Raw genomic sequence first — 21,964 nt, forward strand, 5'->3', positions numbered from 1 at the left:
TCAAGTGGGGCAGATGCCAGAGTGGTAATCTGATAGAGTGACCTTTGCTGTGTTCTCCCAGTCTCTCATGCAGTAGCAGTCCAGCAAAAGCAGAAATCTGTCTGGCCATGCTGGTACTTGGCACTGTCTGGAGTGGCTTAAATCTTGCCTCAGTGCACTTGCTAAATAGCTTATTATTGTGGAGGGATGGGCTAGAGAGGAAGATATTCTTTCTTCTCGGTTACTACAAAACACTTTCTAGATTTGCCAAATAAATATGCAGTGAGTAGACCCTTGGATGTAACATTCTCACCTTGGTTGCACTAGGGCCAAACCGAAGGGAACTACATAGGGTTGAGAATAGGGTTTCATAGTGGGCTTTGCTCTACCTTGCTGCCTAGAGCTGGGCAAATTTGGAACTGAAGCAGATCTTCTGTCCCTTGCTGATGGTGAAAGTCATTCATTTGATGCCAGTTCTGTTAGGACATTTACTGGGTATGCTATCATTTTTCCAAAAGACTATGTACTTGAATTATATTACAGAAAAACTCAGATTTTTTTTTTCTTTATAGGTAGTTGGTTTAGACAGCTATAAGGAGATACCTTCTCGATTCTGTAACAGAAACAAACATACAAATCTCTATCATCATGTGAGTGTTTTCATAACTTCAGCAGAAAAATGAATACTAATATTTAAATATTTTTCTCTATATAATAATTGAATATTTGTTTACAAACAACAGAGTAGACAATCACACTAGGTAGGACTTGTAAAAAGCATTGAGTTCCTTTGTTGTCCAGAATTTCCAAGAAATGTAAATGGAAATCAAATTGGAAAGAGCACAGGCTGTAAGTTGTAATTAAGTATATACAAAGTAGTAAGAGGCAAGCAATCCAACAAAGAACTAACTCTAACTTCTTAAGCCAAGCATTATTTATTTCATCTTGAAATAGCACGGAGGGATTTTACTAGGGATAAAATTATGCAAAATATCTTCTCCTTCTGTAACAGAAGTCAGGGATAATATAATTTAATAGCCTCACTTGAGACATGATTCCCTTATATAGTGCAATCTAGTAGATTCTGATGCTCACTGAAATCAAGCAGTGTATCTCTTAGAGATTAAGACGGTCTTAATATGGATAATAGAATCTGTAAAAAACTATGAGCATGAAGGTCTCACATTCCAGTCTGCTTTGCCCCTCTCAATGACTTGAGAGGGCAGTTGAATAGACAAAGTAGATCTTCTCAAGCAGTACAAATCGCATGTTTTTCCTTAAAGTAGTAAATATATTAGAGCATTTGCCTTAGATGTATGAGTTTCCCATTCAAGCATGAGTGGTATCTGGACCGAACTGTAATTTTAAACCTGGTCTGCCTTATCTCAAGTAAGAGACTTAGTTTTGAAGGTCTTGTTTATTGACAGGATGTCACATGGAGAAATAAGTACCTGAGGTCTTAAAACTTCCTCAAGTTAGGAAAAAATACCAGTTGTCCAGCTGCTGTGAAATTCATTTGCCTCAGTGCAAAAGTGCTTTATATTAAAACCAAAGTGGTGAGGAAGTTTCTAAGGCCCTCTGAGGTGGAGTGAGGGATTTTACCCAAGTAGCTGTACTACAGTTTTTAGATTAATTAGGTGAGCTGGACAATTATTTTAGTGAAGATTAAAACATGCTAAAATAATTTTGCCAATCATAATATTCAGTATTTATCTCCTGTTTCTTTTTTAGAACACTTTTAAATATGTTAACTTCAGAAAACTAGGATGAAGTACATGTTTAGATAGCTTGTTTAAAGTTCAGCTACTAGAATCTTTTTCTTGGGGGGGGGGGGGGGGGAATAAAATGTCGTGCTACAGAAATAACTCAGAATTTTCTTGTACCACAAGGGCAAAGCATTTATTCTTTATTCAGATAATAGGTTTGTATCCCTATGTCCCTTATTATGATATTAAACAAATCTGTTTAATTGGAAGACTGTTGTGGATGGCTTTTTGGTTTTTGTGTTTTGTGGGGTTTTTTTGTTGTGTGGGGTTTTTTTCCCTTGAAGATTTAAATTTTGAACTGGAGTAGTTGTTGTCATCTTAGCAGTAGTATTTTGGTCACCTGCTGTCACATTTGCAGTGGGAACTGTTTACTGAGGGTAGTTACATTACCCTCTGATGATTATTACCGTCTGATGATCAAAGAATTATGGATGAAAAATAAGCCAGCGTGTTCTTCATTAAGAATGTTGTGTACAACAGCCAATTTTGACATTATCCTGAAAAAATTCACAATTGCTTAATATTATTACTGGGAGCAGCCCTGAATTAACAGGGAAGCATACACGTTTGCAGGATTGAGGCTGTGTGCTGGTTGGTTTGTCCAAAAACATCTTGATACCTTGCAGGATTCCATTTCAAAACATTATTAGGACTTCCTTTTATTATGAACAATTGTGTGTTTCCTCTTACAGGTTTCAGGTTTCCTGGACCTTTTGTGGCCATAAGGTTTGTGATCACTATGCCAAGCTGATTGTCACGGTTGTCTCTTAATCTGAGAAGTTACATTGTGAGCAGAGAGATGTAGAAGGAGGTTTTGGATGTGCCATATTGAGCCTGGAAGCACAGTACCTCCATTTGTGGGGTGTTGTATCTTTTAGCAGGGCCTAGAAGGTTAAATGTCATGTCATATGAGTACAGCTGCAGTGTTTTCAGGACCAAATTGTCTCACTGATTGTGGCCTACCAGGTGTGCCAGTTACCATAGCAGTAAATAAACAAAGTCCATTCCAGTGCTTACAGTTAAATTAGTTAAGCAAACTCTTGCTCACTTGAGCATGCTTCACAGAATTCCATGTGGAAAGGGTCTGATAGCAGATAGCAGTTTTGAGATGACAACCTGCTACGGTCCAGCTCTGTCAGGCTTCTTGGAGACAGGAATAGCAGTTTTTTAGATCCTCAGCTGTACTGGAGCAAACCATTTTCTTCAGACTTGCCTTTATCGTTTTGTTTCTTACGTGACTGTTTTAACATGTAGGTGATCTAAATGAACTGAAGCTGATGCGCTCGCTGCAGAAAGATGTAATGAATTTGAAGGAACACTTGGGGGAGACTTCATGACTCCTGTTTTATTTCCAGTTTTGGATTTGTTTGAATTAACATCACTGTGAATTGAGATGTATTATTCTAAAACTCCTGAAAAATGGAACATTAGTTCTTAACTTGTTGTCTCATGCTGTTTCTGATTCCAGAATAGTAATTTGAAAGCTTCTTGAGATGGGGCATATTTTTAGGTATTTCTTGTTGGTGATGATATCTTACTAGTTTTCTTTAAAAATGATGTAATTGTAACTGACTGACTTCTCTACCTAGATATGAAAGCAATGATGAGTGATACAGTTGTGGGGAAGGGAAAAAGAGGAGCATGGATGAATAACAAGCATGTGATAGTAGATGAACCAGATTGTTGTAGCACTTCATATATTAGTGAATGCTCACCACTATATTCAAGTTGCATGCCTATTTCTATTTTAATTCCTGATTTTCAGTATCTCAGTTTTATAAGGAATTTACCTTCAACTGAAACTTCCCAAATTTGATCTCTGTAGTGTTAATAAACACTTTGCATCAATATATCTTAAAAAAAAAATGAAAGAGCACACGTACAGCAAGAATTTACCACTTCTAAACACAGGAGGCATGCATTCCCACATACCAGAACAACAAAAAACACTACCCAACTAGAGTGACTATTCAACTATTCAAAAATAGTTGAAATAGTTGGAGTCAAAAAAGCCGAGGTTTGTGAAGGAAATCTGTCTTCTGAGTCTGTATGATGGTGTCTTTTGTTGCTGTCCGTGGCATAGACTTTCCCTGATCTAATCAGAAAATACTAGCACAGATACTTGCAGAAAATAACAGCCATAATCAGTCTGTTGTCTTTTTCTGAAGGATCTAGCAAGAGAGGGAAATGAAATTGCCAGAGAATTTGGGTGACTAACTCCTAGCTTCAATTATGAGCTTACCAATGAAGAATTTTAAATTAGCGTATAGCAGATAACTAATTTTCTAAGTTGAGAGATCACAATAAAGTAGCTTCTATTTGGGGGGAGAGGGCTGACATTTAATGTTTTTGCTTTTTAGCTCATATTAAATAAAACTTAACCAATGAATGTGTTTAAGCTATCTCTAGAATAAAATTAATTTTTCTGCTGAACTATATTACCTGTAAAGTAAAATCATGTGTTGCATGGTAGTGTTGCTGTTTGATGATTTATTTTTTTATTCCTGTTACAAGCAGAGTAAAACTACTGCATTGTCCAGGCTGAGTTTTGGAAAAATCTATTTAAATACTGCTCATTGTCCACTATTATAAAGAAAGATAGTGGAAAAGATAATTCTTTGTCATTGGCAGTCCACGCTTGCTAGAAGAAACTAAGTTATTTGCTCTATGACTGTGGTCTATTACAAAGGACTTGCTCAGGCATGCTAAAAAGGACCCTGCACAGTGAAACTTCCTGGATGCTGTGCTGCATTTTAGCTTCTTTCCTGCTGTTATGACTTGATGGCAAGGCCTCCTCCAGCTGGAAGGGTGCCCTACTTAGTTCAACCCTGACTGTAGCAATGACCCAACAGATTGTATGTATCCCCAAAGTTCACTACCAGGCTCTAATGCATCCGAACATAGGTGGTATTTCTAATTAAATAAGAAGGGGGGTAAAAAAAAAGCATTGGACCTTGTGGCTTCTTAGTCACATGAAAATACTCTTCAAGTTGTTTCAACTCCCTTACTATATGTATGCAACTGGAAGAGTTACACAGCTTATATCTTTGAAGAGTTTTCATATGCAATACTGCACCACTACTTACAGTGCTAGGTGTGCATTGGGTAGCCTCCTACAGATGATTTAAATGGTAATTCGGGCACTTGGTGTACATTTAGACAGACTTACTATGCAGTATTTTCATTGACCAGTTTGTTCCTACATAGCTCACAGTAACAATAAAAAAGGTGAAGTTCTGCAACAGATGGCACTGTAGGAAGAGGTAACCCTAACAGAAAAAGTTTTCCCTGTAGTCAAATGTAGACTTAAAAGTTGAAAGTTGGAATCACCTAGGTAGACTGAACTTCTGGTAGTTCCTAACATCAGAATGCATTGCTTTCCGAACTTGGTATTTTTATAGTACAGGGTTGGGTTGGTTTTGTTTTGTTTTTAAATGGAACAAGGTATCTTAAGATTTGTGGCACTCATGGTCAGCAACGTAGGAATTCGTTTGTCCTGTATGATAATTATTCAGCAAGACAAAGGTCCTGGTTTTCACAAAGTAACTGAAGGACAATTCTGCAGCCCAAAGTCTGTAGCTGAGTTCTGAAAGCTTGTGTTTATGTCCCAACTCAGGACTTCAAAACTCGGGATCTGTCTAACCCTGTAGGTAAAGTCAGTGAGCAGCTAGGCAGAACCTCATCCGATGTTCAGCCATGCATGTATTTCAGTTTTGAAAGTGGGCAATAGTTCCACGCCTATGCTCAAGTTCACTCTGGATCCAGAGATTAAATGTTTCCCTCTCTATCTTCTCTTAGAACTCGCAGAAGAACATGGTGTTCTCAGAGCATGTTTATTGAAGACCTATCAGATGGGCTTTGCACAAAACAAACCGGAGCTACCCCTCCCACTCCTGAGTAATAGCTTAGTGGTTAGAGCATTCCCAAAGAGTGAGGACTCTAGGTTCAGCACCTTTTCTGCCTGAGGTGATTCAAAGTCGTGCCTCTTACATGCCTAGGCTCCCAAGATGAGAGAACTGGACTAGCTTTTGCTCTCATTTCTGGGCCAGTGAACACCTTAAGAATTTCATGTAAAGCAGGACTAGTGCAGTTGGAAGTGCTGACAGTGTTGCCATCATTAAATAGCTTAACTTTGTTGTTTAGGGAGGAGAAGCTGAAATCACCTCAGGCTTATTAATTACTTGAACTTGGCCTCTATCTTGCTTAAGTGATCTAACCACTAAGGTGAGAGCACTAGTCTCTGGGTTTGAGGTTGTGGTCTTTAATAGATGCAGGTGCTTTTTGGTGGTGGGCAGAAAGCTCTACCACAGTGAGAGATGAGACTGAAGATGCACTCCTGTCTTTGGTGCTTTCTGTTGGCTAATTTAGGTGGCTTCCAACTTGACTTGCAGGTTTTTGTGAATGCAGGGTAAGGTGCGTTACCCTCCTCAATTTTTATATAACTATAATAAATATAACTTTTGTGTTCCCTGGTTATAGACTGAAGTGTGATCTTTGCTATGAGATCCAGGCATGGAGGAAGTATTCTTGTCTTGAGCATCATTGGGGTTGTCTCTACAGTGTAAAATTTGACTTTCCACTAAGATACTTCTTCCTCTAAATACCTTTTAACGGCTTCTACACTAGATAAGTAAACTGCCTTTGTTATGTTCCTGTGGTGAGAATGAACATGAAACTTCCAGCTCACAAGGCAGTTGCGAGTTGAAAAGGCAGTTAAAGTGCAGATGTTTCATAATTTGTTTCTTGCACCTGTTTATAGTACATAGTCTGTCTGTAATGTATGAGGACATTTTGGTTTGGTTTGTTTTTTTTTTTTCCTGGTACAAGTAAGCATGTTTTTCTTCAGTGAGGGTCCTTTCCAATGGCTTGGAAAGTAGATCCTTCACAGTAGATCTCCAGGATTCTTCCACTTCACATCCCCTCACACTTGAGGGCACTGTAGGTTCATCCTTCCTTTATACTTGAACAGCTCTACAAGCAAGATCTTAGTGGAGGTTTGAACCAGAACTGGATGTCTCTTTTTGTGAGTTTTCTCTTTGTTTATCTTTAGTATTGGAGAAAAATGTTCTGATTTAGAGTTTCCATTAAAGGAGAAGAACAGTTCTTTAAAATATCAGTGTTGTTTGTATAAGACTTTGTAGTACAGTTTGGCACCTGGAGAAGAAATAATTGGTCTCAGGTGGACTTGCAACTTGCTTTCAAAACCCAAGCGCAACAAGACGTGTGTAACCTGCACTACTGCAGCTAAGTGGCTGAAATAGGGTTGCAGAACCAACAGGACAGTCTGGAGGAAGAGCAAAACGGTGTCAACAAGTACTGTACATTGTGCTGGATTTAATACAGGGTGAAGCTTAAATTCTTCTTGAAGAGAAATGTGTACTCTTGGTGCTATTTAAGTTTTCCCATCCCAAGCCTTTTCACTTGACTGTACTATACAGGAACTAGATCATTACCATTAAAAGAACCTGAAGTTCTTCCAAGTTTATGTTCAAGCCAAATGAAGTCAGCCTCTAGCAAACATGCAACTAGATGACATAATAGCATATATTAAATGTGCAGAGGCCTTTTTGTTTCCCCATCCCCTAATTATATCAAACAACAGGAGATGAAATACATGCCTCTTTAGTGACATTGTCCTTCAACTCTGTTTAATAGAGCTTCATTCAAACATAGACCTATGTGCAGCTGAATCTTGTCCATAGTGGATGGCCACGAGCATCCTGAAATGCCAGAGGTTCTGTGAAAATCTGCAACTTGAAGAGCAACCAAGTACTCCTCTGTGCCTGAACTTACAGGGTATGCTGCAACACTTACCTTCATACTCAGGCCTTCTGATTGTAGGGTAACTTCACACAACTGCACGTGAACTAAATCACCATGAACTTCTGAGTAGCTCATCTGTAACAACAGATTCGTCTGATTTGCTGTCTAAAACATGTCAAGTAGGCAGTGTAAACTGCAGTTGTTTGCAGTCGTGTAAACTTACTCTGGTAACAGCTCTTATTAATGTTTAGTTTGCCTTCTGTGTTAAAGCATGCCTAAAGACATATATTCTATCATCTTCAAAAATTTTTCTTAAAAGATTTTGGAAAGGAAGGAAATGTAGCAAATACCAAACATCAAGTGGTGCTGTAGACAATTATTAGTTTAATCTGTTGGCAGTAGATTAAAGAATATGGCAGATGATGGCCACTTCTTTCCCTGTTTTCCCACAAGACTGGGTTAATAGTTTTCCCCCCACCTCTCGCCAAGTGACATGAATTAGTTACACAGTTCCTGGGGTGACTGTTTAGTGACCACCTAGTTGTAAAAGCTTTTATGAACATCAGAAGCCTCAAGTTATGAATATGGAACTTCAAATTGGTGTGGGGTTTTTTGTTTGGTTGGTTTTTGTTTCTGGAATAGCTAGCATAAAACTCAAGGTTGGCCTGTTGCCAGGTTAGCAGGCTTCCTTTGTGGTGATTCCTTCCCTCTGTTGTGAAGTTTTAATCTTCAAAATATCAAATGGAGAAACAAGCAACAAAAACAAAGGAAAACCAAACCTGGTAGCTTTCCTTTTAAGATTAACTTATCAGTGTCCTTCAAAGGAGGGACAGACTCCATTCAGCCCTTTACTGTGGATTATTACACGTAGCAGCAGTTTGTGCAAAGTGGAATCTAGTAAGACTGTGCTTGTGTGATGATCCACTGGTAGTGCTTGATTTCTCCCTGCTGGAAATCTGGGAATCTCCCCAGCCTAAACTATGGATGTGTAATAAATTCATGTATCCCATAGTCGCTTGTTCCACTGTGGGCCTAAGATCGTACTCAGCCAGGCCTTCTGGGTTATTAGACCCAGTTGGTTGAGAAAGGGATGATTTATAGGGGCTTAAGTGAGTATAGTTAGACCTGCGCCTGGACCAAACAGACACCAGGAATAGCAGAGATGTAAAGAAAAAGTAACAAGCTCTTTGGGCTCCTACAGTTTGCATTGTCCAAGTGCTGGTTTGGAGCTTTAACTTTTAGAAGAATGACATTATAAGCTGAAGGGGAAAACAGACACTTAACTCTGGCATTAGGCTTTCATGGAATGAGATGGTCCAAGCTCTAACAATCCCATTCCTTCTAGTAATTTCACTTCTTCCTTCTTAGCGCAGAGGAATTTGAGATGTGGTTTTCAGTTCATGACAGTCTAGCGGTTTGCACCTCTGGCTCAAGATCCAGCCTCTTGGAGGACTGAGGCTTTTAGGCTTCTTGTTTCGTGTGAGTTTAGAGGCAGGCAGGACCTTGTCCAGTGGTGCAGGTGGAGCAATGCTCAGAAGTGACCAGGGGTTGAAATGCATGCTATTTGCTTTCTTCTATGAAGATAAAGCTGAAGCAAGAGATGAAGTCTACTTACCGTTTCTGGAGTGGGAAAGAGAGAGAGGTATAGTTGGTGAGAGGGATCAACACAGTAGCTTGTGAAGTTAGGAAGATTTTTCTGAAGTTTGTTCAGTGTTATGTCCCCTTCACTGGTACACTTTGAGAATATATTCAAAAGTAAGCAGTATTTTTCAGTAAATTAGTGCTTTGTGGGGCAGTAGGGAAAGGTATGAGGAAAAAGTGTAGCTAATAGTAACGTAATAAATATTGCTTTAGAATTTAGGCACCTCTGGGTGATTGTTTGGTGTTCTCGTCCTTGAAAAGTGCCCATATGCAGATTTCTGTAGAAAAAATTTTCGAAACCTTTTCGCCTGTTTTAACATTTTAATAGTCTGATTACCAAATGGCAGGGAGAAGGAAGTTCATTCAGTGTTAGATTGTTGAGACGACCAAGTAGTGGATCATAACTCTAATGCCTATTTTGCACCAACTGCCGAATAAAATCATATTATTATTGTAATGAAGTAGCATATATCCTGCTAAGGCACAAGAATACTTGGCAGTTAGCAATCAATCATTTCACAAAGCTCTACAGCCAGCGATCATAAGGGAAGAGTGGAACCTGCAAATGTTAGACTGGCAGAATCTGGAAATGAAAGCAACGTGAATGGTAAATTCCATTCCATTCAGTCTTTATGCCTAGGCTAACTACAGATTTTTAACTAGCGTTTCTGTGCAAATTCTCTACATCCATGTTAATTAATTGCAGTATATTATTGTTGTATGCTTTTTTACACTTATTATACAGTATTGGACTCATCAATGTTTCACCTATGACTTTTATTTGAGGTAGGCAATCTCTGGTGTCTGATTTGTAGATTCCATTTTCTGTCTCAGCTGTCTGTGCATAGATCAAATTCGTGTCTGCACTTGATGACTACCACAGTTAGCATATCCTAAACTGAACTCCTTTCAGCCTTTCCTTTCCCTAATCTCTCATCAGGTCTTGTCATTGCACTTGCTTACAACTTTGCCATCATCTCACTATTTTCCTACAGTATCTTGTGCTGTCATGAAATCAACACATTGTTTTTTAAACATCTGTTCAGTTCCACTGGTACTACATGAAGCTATTGATTTCTGTATTGACTATACAGACAGGATCTGTCTAACTTTGTGTGCCTATAAAGCACGCACCATACGGGGCCTATATCAATAACAGTCCTTCCAGATTGCACGTACTTGCATCATGCGGGATGCGGGGCTGCAGTAACGCATTCCTCTGACGCACGATAGCAAGATAGAAGGTGGTACTGCTGAGGCAGGACGTGGGGGCGGGGGTGGTGAGGAAATAAAGCAAACAATGTTTAACTGTCTGAAATCCCAAATGAAAGAAAAACTGTCACCCTGTGGGAAGTCACAGTTTAGTGTTGCAGCTCCTTGACAGAGTATGACAACTTAGTAGCATCTGCATAAATCTAAGATACAGCTCTAAGAGCTGAAAGCAGGTAAGTGTAGTGTATTTGGTTTTTTTTCCTTCTAGGTTACTTCAGCGTGTCTTTTTCAACATGCTTGTGCAGAGGCTTTCTGCACTATTTTTCCAGTGCTTACTGGTGAACCAAAAGAAAACCCCTTGTTAGCATGACTGAACTGTGTATTCTGTTACCATTAGAATATTATTCAAAATTTCCAGTTTGAGTCTGCCTGTACACAGAAGATAACAATCCCTGTCCTGGAATAATTCTTGGAGGTGCTAAGTTTCTTCAACAATCTTAAAACTGATTTAAAGATTAAAATCTTCTCTAAAATGAAACTTATGAAGTAATACAAATTTTACAAATAGACAATTCTCTAATAAAATAGCTTTGATTTCTTCCTGAGAGATTAACACTGGGATTGTGGTTATTTCATTGTTCAGTCATTGTATTTGCGAAGTTTTACAGTGAATCTATGAGCTTGTCAGCTTCAAATTCTGCTAATCAAAGCTACTGTAGATAGCCTTTAAGAGCATATCTTAACTTCTGAAGCCTTTGCCAAATTGGTGTTACATTCACATTCATGTGTTCTTTTGATGAAAGGTATTTTATATGTTGGTTTGTTGTAAGGAGGGGACGGATATATAATTGAGACTTTGATCTCTCAAGGACTTGGCACGTGAGCGTTCTCTCTGACTTCTCAAGATTCCTTTACTAAGAAATCTTCCTCTGGCATTTCTCCACAAAATGTACCTTCTGCTTCTTTAGTAATATTGAAACGGACATAACAGTTCTGTTCCTGGCCCTGCCACCCTCTGATTTGCTGTGTGGTCTTGGATGTGTTACAGCCCCATTTCAGTTTGCTTATCTTTAAAATGGAAATAACGCTCACGGAACTTTACAGTAATTTTAAGTTATGTGAAAAGCTGCTAGGATAAAGTTATAGACATATGCTTAGTTGAAGTTGTAATACTCCCAGTTAACTTTTATACAGTACTGCACTTCAGAAAACTCCTATAGTGTAACATATCATTATGAAAAAAATTGTATATAGATGGAATATGGTGGAAGTTATCTCACCTAAGAGACACAATAATTTCTTTTGATACTCTGAATGGGCAACGTACAGTGCTGCTATTTGCCATTTCATTTTATTGACGTTTCACTTTTAATTTGCTTTAATTCAGAAGCAGCTAACCATGTTCAAACTTTCAAAGAAACTGAATTTATGTTGGGGGAAAGAAACAGAGCATGAGTAATAGGAGGTGAAAATAACCATTTTACAGTCTTCGCATCCTCAATTATTTGAATTTGGGGGTAGGGTGGATATTCTCAGCGAGACACTGAGCTTTTTTTTTTTCTTGCTGACCATTGAAATGTAGCTAGCTTTGAGAAATGAGGAAGCCGTTCAGCAGAACACAGCAGTGCTGCACAGTATGTCAGAATATAAAGAACAACATACTGAATGTATAAGGGAAAGCAAGATTCAGCCCAAACTGGGATCTGGCCAGAAAGCTTGGGCTTAACTTAAGTCAAGAATGGTATTTCAAAACAAAACAAAAAAACCCCACTGCTTGTCTCCGTATGTTTGCCAGTCTCTTCAGCTTATAAATCAGTAATGGGCTTTATTTGAAAGCATTGCTTTAAAATGGTGACCTTTAGAGCCAGGCTAGATTGGCATACCTTATGCTAGCACAACCTCAGCACAACTGGAAGATAAGTTAGGCTTGTATGTTAGGCCTTTGTATATTTGAAGGACATATTCTAATAAACATACTCTGCTTGCATATTGCTTCTGCCATCTTACATGTTGTATTGCAAAGTGGGGCTTGCAGGAGGAAGAAAGGTGGAGAACGGCATCATCTTGAAATCTGCTATGATTGCAAAGCTGACCTTCTAAAAGCTGTAAAATCAAGCTATGTTAGGCATACCTTTTCTGGAAGGTAGATACAAAACAGTTAATTTCCACAGCTGCTTGCAGAAGTTCCACTGCTTAGTTTGAGAATGGGAGGACAAATCTAAGCCATGTTTTCACTTACATAAATGTTTTCTCTTATGAAATTCACATGTACTTAATGTAGGGTGCCAGGCTGATCACTGCAGCTGCTTAAAATAGAAAAGCAGATGGAACAAATAGAAAGATTTACCACACAGCTTGATCTCTTCCCCTGAAGCAGCCATTCATCATCAGCACTGCCGAGACAAACAGCAAAACGAGTTTCCCTTCGGAGCTGCGGAGCTGCGATTGGGCTTGGAGGGGTGGCAGAGCTGCACAACAGCCTCGGGATTGGCCAGGCGGGAACACACCTCTGAAATCTGTTTATTTCCTAAAAATAAGATACAATCTTTTACATTTCATCTAGAGATCTTTTATCTTGCATTTAATAGCCAAGTGAACTTGAGCAAACACAGTTAACCTCTTTGGAAGGGCTGTAATACTTGAGCAAAATGAGTGGAATTAATTCAGTTGGGGGGAGGGGGTGTTGATGGTGGTTTTTATATTTTTTTTTTCTCTCCTGAGTACAATGAGGGCTGTGTGAGTTGTCTAGATCTGTTGTTTGTATTTTTCTGGTTTGGTATATATGATATTGAAGAACGTTCTTGCATCTTACCTGGAGCCAAAAGTTGTTTTTCAGATTTTATAATGTACTGACTTTATCAGCTGATACTGAAAGCAGTTATTCTTTTAAAGCTGTTTTTATGTCTGCCCTGTAAAATTTTGTTTACACTTGCAATGTCTTTCGTTGTTTTTGTAAATATCAAGTTACTATTCCTGATTGTGTTTTAGTGAGATATGATTTCTTTTTTTCATTTAAATCAATTTAAATAGATCAGGAATTTTCTGGGATTTTTTTTTTTTGAAAGTTAAGGCCTTAATACGTTGTAAAGTCCTATGTAAAATAACTTCAGACCATGACTGAATGAGAGATTTGATCAGTTGCAGTGAATGTTCCAGCTGAGTAAGTATCTGGCATAACTGAATACATCAGAACTCATTAACCTACTTCCTCTCAAAAAAAAAGAAATCCAAGGGAAGAAAATTATATGGAAGATACATGCGACTCTTGTTGTGGTTCAAATGAGATGCATACAGAACCAGAAGGCTGTGAAAAGCTAGTTTCTGAAGCAGGAACTTGGGGTTTTTATCAAGTAACAAGGGTTTGGACAAGCACTAAATACAGGAATATTGACTAAAGGGGTTTTTGCCTTCAGGAAGAAGAGGCAAAGACTTAGGAGAATGAGAAGGGAAACAGATCAGAGGGAGGATTAAAGGCAAGAGAAGCTGACTACCAGAAAACTCTTTACACCCAAGTTCAGCTTTTTTTCCCCTCTGAATAATTGTTTTTGCTTCTGGTATGTTTAAATACGGATAAAGTCAGTAGTTGGTAATGCTTAAATTGCCAATCAGCTTTTGAATAAGCACCTATATTTTCCTTATCTATATGGAATTAACATTTCAAGATTTTCAAAAGATTAGCCTTGCTGCGTTATGGATGTTGCTTAACCGACGTTGAATGTTCCATTTTTAAATCTTTGCACCCTCAGTGATGGTTTTGTAAGTTTTCACATTATCCCATTAAAATTTCTCACTCTTTGGAGTGATGTGATGAGGAAATAACACCTGCAATTATAGAGGAATTACCAGCAACTGATATTTTAAATTCTCTGATGCACAAGTCTATTTTGTTTGTTTAAATTCTTAACCCAGAAAAGTGTCTGAGAAAAGCCTTCCTCAGAAGATAACAAAAAAAAAATAAATTGTAATTCAACAGCTGCAAATGGGGGAGTGGAATGGCAATGGTATCGTTGATCTCTAAATTTTTTTTGTTAGTTGTAAGCTATATAACAAGCAAAGGTGGCTTTTGCTGTAGAGAAAACCTTTTTCCAGTTGGATAGGAACGGGAGAGCTAGCAACCTAATTTCTTTTATGTTCACTTTAATAACAGGTAACTGGAATATTTCTAAATTAGTGTAATTAAGGATAGCTGTGTGAAGGAGGGAAGCTTGTTCACTGATGCAGAGGTTGCTGAAGACCTGCTTAAAGAAAGGGGCTTCTCTGTCTGCTTCTCCCACCCCTACTTTTCTTTTGTAAACTGTAGGAAGTCCTAAGAAGAACCTTTTATATCTATGCCTTAGGGCTGATATAACAACTTAGGGTTTCCTTGGCTTACCAGCATTATGCTCGCATAACCTGAGATTTAGTAAGCATTTGTTGAACAGTGCAGGCCTTAACACAAAGCTCTCCCCTTTACATCAGTTCTGTTGCTGTTTAGCCCCCTTGCAGAGTAAAGGACTCATCTCTTCCCTTTCTCCAGGGGAGAAAAAGCAAGTGAGGGAATTCTGAGAGTTCTTATTTTGTTATCTTAAGTGACACCCTCTTAACCTCCTAAAATATTTGCTGATAGTAACTTGGTTAGTGAAACTGGAAGCTGGTGGCAGAGAGCTTAAAAAAGTGTGATTAGATAGCGGATGGCATTCCGTACTGACAAGTGCAAGACATGCATGGAAGGCAAAACAAATTCTCGTTTTACATACTGTGATGGGCTGTTCTCTATGTGTTTACCACTCAAAAAACTGTGACATTACAATAGATCTGTCTGTTCCATTCTTGGTCAAATATCAGACAAAGAATGAAATAAAGAAACATTATAACAATCCAAGGTGTATTCTAGTTTAAAAAAAAAAAAGTTTTCTTTTTTTTAAAAAAAAATGTTTTACTGTTTGAAGATTCTGCTGTTTCCCTAAATTTGACTTAAGTGCAACATTGCCCCACAAACTCCAGCCAACTCAAATTCATGACTTTGATATCAGAGAAATGATGCCATTTTTAAAGCTAGAAGTGGAAGGCTGTGTTAAATTACTTGGTTTTGTTTACTTTTGGTAAGATTTTAAGAAAATGAATTGCTAGGAGATTTGGTTTCTATTTCCATATCAACCTCGAAAAGCCTGAACCAGAGTTCATCTTCAGAGGGTAGTATGGTACTAAAATAATATTTTACAATTCTTGGAAGAATTGGTAAAGGAAGAGGTTAGGTTTAGGAATTGTGGGTGATAGGTATCTAGAGATGCTGATAGGAAAGAACTTAGTATTGGTTTGTTGTTTGTTTGGGTGTGGTTTTCTTGTTACAGGGGCTGTCACCTCACATTTGACCTAAACAGTAACATCTGTCTCTCGTAACAACAAAACTTTTGACATTTTTTTCTTTTTGATTTGTAGAGCAGTCCTGGGTTTTGTCAGATCACCAATTATTTCCAATACTTAAAAGATGCACAAGGCTTAGCATTGTAAACGGAGTCCTTAGATTGCAAAAGGCTCAAAATCCAAGACTGATTAAAAACTGTATTCCTGAGGCATAGGGAGGGGGAACTTCAGAAGCATAAAGTTATCATTTTGCTTCTAGGTTATGAATCAAATGCCACGGGGAGACAAGTATGTTCAAGGACACTTGCAGCTGTTCTTTTTTCCCCTGTAAGTGTAAAAAAAGAACACATCAAGCTTGGAACTTATAATTTAAAAAGTTATAGGAAAAGAAAATATTACATATACAGTCCTTTTCCTGGGAGAAGCTTTATAGAGGAATATGGACTACTAGTAACTAAATTTCATGACACTTTGCATATGCTGTAAGGCACTGATGTGCATATAAGGGCAAAAGAGGATCATACGCAAAGCAGAACTGAAAGTCTGTGTAGAAATGGTTTAGTACCCTTGTTTGAATTAGGTCAGTCTGGAATTAACCATTAGTATGAGTTTTATAGTCCCATTTGCATACATACCGTTCAAATAATAATAAAAAATTCCCAAGAAATACACTTCAAATTTTAGCCATGTCCATTAGAAGCAAGGAAACAAGGAATTACTTAAATTTGTTTTACTCTAGTCTAAGACAATTCTTTTAAATCTTACACTGTAATGTAGATCAAAATGATACAACGGTAGAGTGGTTTGGTTTTGAAGCTGTTGAGTCTGCTGTGGGGAAAGTTCTATTCCTCAGTCTGATCTGTTTGTCCATTTTTGGCTCCCAGCAACCTCCCAAAACTTCTCTAAGTTTAGGTTTTATTTATTGCCTTCTGGTTCTTAAGCCTGTAGGATTCATGTACTACATATTAGTTTTATTTTTTCATTTAAGATTCTTACATTTGCAAGTTTTTATAATATGGGCAATACATATATGCCTAAAATATGTTATGAATTAACAACATTGGATGCTGTAGCATCTCATCACATTTACTTTACTAAATAAAATGGCAATGGCCAACTGGGTAACACTGCACACAAGCAAAAACAAGGAAATGTTTAACAATGGTTACAGTGGTTTGTAGGAGTATGTTAGCGTTGGCCTTCTCTCTAGTCTGCTTTAAAGCAAGTGTTAGCGTGTTTTTTTTTTTTTAAATAGATATATATTTGGACTCCTTGCTCTTGGCTTATCTTTCAGTTTCTTTTATTATTATTTTTATTTAATGTCTTAGTTTTAGTCTTGGAAAACATAGCACGTATGAGTTACCCAGAATTAAACAAAAGAGATTTCTCTTTAAGTGGAGGAGACAGCCTCTGCTTGTTGTGTTTCATCTCATCACCTCAGTTTAGTGAAGGGAAAAAGATGGAGTGATAGAATTCTAAGACGGAAGGCATGCTCATTCAGCAAAACACCAATCTATTGTCTAATGAAACTGAAAAGGAAGTTGGAGCAATTGAGATGGTAAACTAACTCCTCAAGAACAGCAGATGGGGGAGGCCAACTACAGATGTTTGGCTGGGAAAATGGAAAGTGGATTGGTTGGGTAGCTGGAGAAGAGCTGATTAATTCCTTATGCTGAGAGGATGCCGTAGTTTACCAATATTAAAGATAAATGTAAGAGGGGGAAAAAAAGTGCAAAGGTCTTTTGTGTATAAGTTTCTTCTTTTAAGTCTTCAAGGAAAAGGTGAAGTTTTTCTTAAAAGTTTGGATTTCTTTTAGAAGATAGAGGCCAAAATTTTATCCTTGACCGAGGGAAATGTTTAGCTTCAGTTATACTCCCTTGTCCAGGATCTTTAGTCATGCAGCCCAGGGAATAGGCAGAGCACAAACATTTAATGAATTCTGAAATTGAATTACATGTATCCTGGAGGAAGTAGGAACATATCTGTTGTGTCAGCAACTAGAAACTAAATAAAGGAATAGATTTTGTCAAGTCTGTATTGACTTCAAAGTTAATGTGAACTTAGTACTAATTTCAAAGCTCAACCAAAGTATTAGCTTCATCAGTTGGTGCTGTTTCTTACAATGAAGAATCTTAATCTAGAAATGGAGGTGAAAGCATATAGGAGTTAATTTCTTCAGGCTAGTTTTTGGAACAGCATGTGCACACCTGTTAGAAGGTGAGACCTGACAGAAAAAAATCCAGAGTTTTAGTAACATGGTGTACCTGTGCGTGTGTGTCTATGCATTAACAATGCTTGCCTTGGTAGGAGAATATTCAGAGTTGGAACCCTGTCTTGGTGGCTATTAGGATTATATTCCCTGTACTGTGGGGCATTATGCGTTCTGTGATATCCTTTTTATCTTGTGTTTCTTGTTAAAATAAATCATAAGCCTGCTGTGATAAATGGCTGAGCAGGAAACACCTTGGTACCCTCAGTGCCTTAAAATAAGAGGTGAAAGAAATCTTTGCCAAAAGGAAGCTGATAAATAATTGCCTGCTACACAGAGGGATTGGACTGAGTTATACCATTCTGTTTCAAGTGGAAACTAAGGCAAAAATATGTAAACAATTTGTTCAGTTACTGTAAAAGCTCCAGATACTGTAGTTTAAACCCCCTCCTCTCTGTCTTTACTTATGCAGACAGGTGACTGTAATCTCTCCATATTGAAAAACTGACGGAAAAGAGTGAAATCCTGCAAAGTAAATGTACTTAAGAGTAAAGACTTGAAACAAAAAAGACAGATTACAAGTGACTAATCTGATGTTTGAGGTCACTAAATTCAGAGATGGAGAAAACTCTGACTGTGGCTTGATTTGGGAGGAAGTGCACGATGCAATAATTTGGGGTGGTTGGGTGGCTTAGAGATCAAACAGAACATGCAAATCACCATGCATCAAGATAAGTTTCAGTATTTTTGCACCTTCTAGGGCTTCCCCCCCACCCATTTTATAATGCTACTCCTCAGAAGTGTTTCTGTCAGTCTAAAATTTCCACATTACAAATTCTTCTCCATTTTATCCACAGCTATAAACTGTAGCAGCAGAAGTACTTTTGTCTTGTCATTACTATGTCTTCATTTGGGAGTTTTATAGCTATGCCCATATTTCTTTCTAAAGTAGTATTGCTTTGTATTACTGAGGCAGTATTATGTGAAAAACCTGCATAGAAATGCCCTAACTTTTCTGTGGGAAGGATTGTTATGACCTTTTCTTTGAGGGAGTCTATCCATTTTTTGCAACAGATCTTTTGATACGGCATGAGCAGTTGAACTACACAACAGACCTTTTCTTTTTCCCATGACTACCACTCAGATTCGTCAGGGGTGTAAGTATTAAAAAGAAGGATTTCCCTTTGTGCAGTTACATGCCTCTGAAAACTTTGCAGCAGTTACGGGCATTGCCTAGGAATAGGAGGGATCTGTCAGATGGGTTGTGAGGGTGGAGGTGTGAAAGGGTAAAACTGGACTCTGTCCACAAATCTAGTCGTGTAGTCATGGTAGATTTTTCTTTCCCCTGGAGCTGAAATGGGGGAAGAACATTAAAGCTGAAAAATGGGTATAAATGTTGCTGTTCACTAGAATTTCTGGAATCTAAGAGCCTGTGATGTGCAAAGAAACTTCTATTTGTGAGTAAAGTTATCCCTGTACCCCGGAGTACCAGCAGCCGCGTTGTGCTGCAGTGCCAAAGGTTCCAGGGTTGAAGCTTAGGGGGAGTTTATGCAGGGTGCTATTTGTGTTTGAAATCATTCATACAACCTAAATTCTGTCCCCTGGAGTTCTGACATTCTCTTCAATTACATAATAAAAGTCATCCTCACCACAGTCACTGTCCAATTAAATTCTAAGAATATAAACTAAAATTTTAGTCAAGGGCAAGTTTAGCATTTTCCCGTGTCCAACTAACATTTTCTAAACTTTTTGATGTGGGATATTATATGGATCAGGGACTATGAAGAGCTGAAAAAGGGAAGTGCCTGTATTTGCGTACATTGTCTCAGATCTCTGGTGGAGCCCTGTTTCATTGTTGTAGTCTATTTATGCCTTCCCGCAAGTTCTGGAAATGCTGAAACTGCAGAAAACAAGAATGTGGTTCTGAGCAACTGCAACTGTACAGCAAGTTCTATTTTAATCACTTTCATCAGCTTTATCCTACAGTGAAAGCTGTGTACTGTATCTCTTCATCGTGGGGGGAGGAGGGGGAATTTAAGTAGTAATTAAGTCCTATTTTAATATATGATCTACAGATGAAAGTCATAAATATAAATATGTTACAACCTTTCCTAGCACTGTCAGAGCATTATGAATGAATAAATGGTAGGCTTCTTTGTCCACAGATTCAGAATTGGGAAAAAAGATAGGAAACATCAGTTTGCTTCCCAGAATAGCAGCGTCACAACGTGAATTTGATGTTAAGTAGAAAACTCAAACCTGCTCTGGATTCAGGAGGACTGAGTATTTGATCTCGTAGGAATTTTATATTGGCAGTTGAGGTAGTGTGACTAGGAAACAGCTATGCACTGTCAGTATCGGTACAGATACTGGGGTAAAAAATAAACCAATAGCCTGACCGTTTTGCAAAGTTTAGAGTTGTTTTTCCTAGGTAGATTGCCTATGTTCTTAGCTTCCATGTAAAATTAAGTATTGACCAAAGCAGACAACTCCTGGCTGGCCTGTTCAGCTGACAGATACTTTCCTGTAATACAGGTAAGTCCTAGCTCAATAAGAGGTATTGATGCTAATGCATCCCTTAGGTAATAAATTAGCAAGAATTTTAAATTTCACTTTCGGCTTAAAAAATAGAAAAGTGTTTACAACATTTAATTAGACCTCAGTAAATATGATTTAATGTTAAATATCTACATTAAAAGCAATTCTCCAAAATATTTCAGAAATTGATGCTTCTGTTTTAATGTCATTGGCTGGTACTGTCACTCAGGCTTCTGCTTTAGTGATACTGCATTGTTCGTCTACGTAGGAAGCACTGTTTATAAGACATTTGAAGTTCAATTCAAAGGTTATGAACATTTAAAATCAAGATTTTAGAGGTTTTGATAATCTTAGCAGTTTTAGAAGATATTAGTATTAAATTGCCAGTTGTTGAAGTGGCTGTAAAGTAACCAAAACATTGACAAGAAGAGCAGAACCTACCTTACAATACTGTGAAAAATCCCCCGTCTCCTAAACAAACACTTTGTCTCAGTATGCTTTGTGGAGCGTATTATCTCTCAGAATGTTTCCCGTGTTTGTTAGATGGCTCAGCTCCAAAAGTGCTTTAACGCAGTCAGCTTGTTCTTTTCTTGTATGCCTTACTGATGACATTTTCCTTCTCTTCATTATTCAGGTCTGTAATGTGTGCCATGTTATAATTTCTTCTGTGCGCATCTCTGATATATATTATTTCCTCACATATCTAAACTCTTCCACGTTTTGATGTTTCCGTATCACATACAGAACAAGGTTTTATCTTTGTGTCCCATGAACTCAAAATTTCCTTCAGGCAGAAATGGGTCTTCAGGATTGAGCTGCTCCAGGACTACTTTTTAAAGGGCACCTTTCCATATCACTTTCTGTTTCATGGGTGCCTGGACATACACAGAGCACTCCTATAGAAACACATGGTAGATACACATAAGATTCAAAATCCTAATTATTTTGTTACTGAGATTAATGTAAGAAAAGCGTAGGCCTAGCTGGTTTTGAAATCTCATTTTCACTCTGAAGAAATTCAGGATCTCCTGTTATCCTGCACGTGACTTCAGCCCCAAATCACAAAATTCTTTCTATGGTTTCTTGTCTAACGTTCCACACTTAACACTGTCTGTGTTTGCATTTCTTTGCATGTCCCTCCTGCGTTCCCCTGCATCTTTTAGCAGTCTCCAAAAGCTCGATAACCCTCTAATATAACATCCTTTCATTCTTCTGTTTGGGGACTTTCCAATCCCCAGGTCATCATCCCTTAGGACTCCTTTCTGAGTGTTTCTGTCCAAGCTCCAGTATGCATCTAATCTAACTACAATTTAATCCAAGTCTATATTTCTTATAATGTCACTACTGTATTTATTCAAGGCTACAAAGTATGAGTGTATTCTCTATCTCTTTTAACTTAACTTACTCTGACAAAACAGCAAAAAAGTCCTAAGTTTCTCCGTGTTCTCTTATGAGTAAATATCTTGTCTTGGTTACTCTGGAGTCATATATGTGTTTGCAGCATATTAAATCT

General features: G+C 38.0%; 1 protein-coding gene across 4 annotated transcripts in view; it reads left to right on the forward strand.

Annotated features, from left to right (window-relative positions):
- The window catches only part of SESN1 (sestrin 1), an 81,276-nt gene that overhangs the window by 12,234 nt on the left and 47,078 nt on the right, over nt 1-21,964 (forward strand). The window contains exon 1 of one of the 4 annotated variants that reach the window (XM_054194110.1): nt 9,921-10,594. The exons of the other annotated variants lie outside the window; for them this stretch is intronic. The gene's annotated coding sequence lies outside the window, so the exon portion shown is untranslated. Of the gene's footprint in view, nt 1-9,920; nt 10,595-21,964 lie in introns of those variants that run through there. 4 annotated transcript variants of the gene reach the window in all.

Source organism: Rissa tridactyla, chromosome 3 (assembly GCF_028500815.1).
Source record: "Rissa tridactyla isolate bRisTri1 chromosome 3, bRisTri1.patW.cur.20221130, whole genome shotgun sequence".
NCBI lineage: Eukaryota > Metazoa > Chordata > Aves > Charadriiformes > Laridae > Rissa > Rissa tridactyla.